Source organism: Oncorhynchus clarkii, unplaced genomic scaffold (genome assembly GCF_045791955.1).
Source record: "Oncorhynchus clarkii lewisi isolate Uvic-CL-2024 unplaced genomic scaffold, UVic_Ocla_1.0 unplaced_contig_7924_pilon_pilon, whole genome shotgun sequence".
NCBI lineage: Eukaryota > Metazoa > Chordata > Actinopteri > Salmoniformes > Salmonidae > Oncorhynchus > Oncorhynchus clarkii.
Genome location: NW_027261004.1, coordinates 82501 through 83601, shown reverse-complemented (window position 1 = coordinate 83601; position 1101 = coordinate 82501). Strand labels below are relative to the sequence as shown.

The 1101-nt window shown below is 36.0% G+C and overlaps 1 protein-coding gene across 1 annotated transcript in view; it reads right to left on the bottom strand.

Moving 5' to 3' along the window:
• Positions 1 to 913: 913 nt before the first annotated feature.
• Positions 914 to 1101, bottom strand: part of LOC139403158 (CD209 antigen-like) — a 6824-nt gene continuing 6636 nt past the window's right edge. The window contains exon 6 of the mRNA XM_071146861.1: positions 914 to 1101. This exon is cut by the window's right edge and continues 2883 nt beyond it. The gene's annotated coding sequence lies outside the window, so the exon portion shown is untranslated.

The following is a 1101-nucleotide window of genomic DNA, read 5'->3' as shown; positions in this document are numbered from 1 at the left end:
CGTTTAAACTAGAGATATGTGATTCAATCCACCTCATCCGCCAATATCACACTTCCATATCTCCGGTGAAAGGTGGCAGAGCTTTGTCAGACCATGAGACACCCCAAAAATAACCCGGCCTTCTCAAAATAACAACTATAAACTATTATAACCACTCTATTGAAAGCTGAGACTCTCTAAAGAACACGATAGTTTCCTCCATTATAAACTATTAGAACCACTCTATTGAAAGCTGAGACTCTCTAAAGAACACGATAGTTTCCTCCATTATAAACTATTAGAACCACTCTATTGAAAGCTGAGACTCTCTAAAGAACACGATAGTTTCCTCCATTATAAACTATTAGAACCACTCTATTGAAAGCTGAGACTCTCTAAAGAACACGATAGTTTCCTCCATTATAAACTATTAGAACCACTCTATTGAAAGCTGAGACTCTCATGGACAAGATGGTTTCCTCCATTATAAACTATTAGAACCACTCTATTGAAAGCTGAGACTCTCTAAAGAACACAATGGTTTCATACATTATAAACTATTAGAACCACTATATTGAAAGCTGAGACTCTCTAAAGAACACGATAGTTTCCTCCATTATAAACTATTAGAACCACTCTATTGAAAGCTGAGACTCTCTAAAGAACACGATGGTTTCCTCCATTATAAACTATTAGAACCACTCTATTGAAAGCTGAGACTCTCATGGACAAGATGGTTTCCTCCGTTATAAACTATTTTGACCTTTGAATCCATGTTTGCATCTTTCTCAGAGGTTGTAAGAAGGGAACTTCAGACTTGTGTGTGTGCTCATGCATTCATTTGGGTGTGCCCTCTCAGTACTGTTCTGCTTTCTGTGTGTGTCCAACCGTAAATGACACTGTTTTAACAATTCAATCACATTCCATCAGGAAGCTGGTTAAAGAACATTGTTTATTACTTTACTTTGTTGTTAACATTAAAGCCATTTATGCTAATAATGTAATATGCAAAATAAAAGGATAAGCCTATGGCAAATTAGATAAAATGTTACATTTTTGTCAATTAGCTGAAGCCCTCGTCCAGAGAGACTTACATACTAAAACCAATTATTAATACAAGCA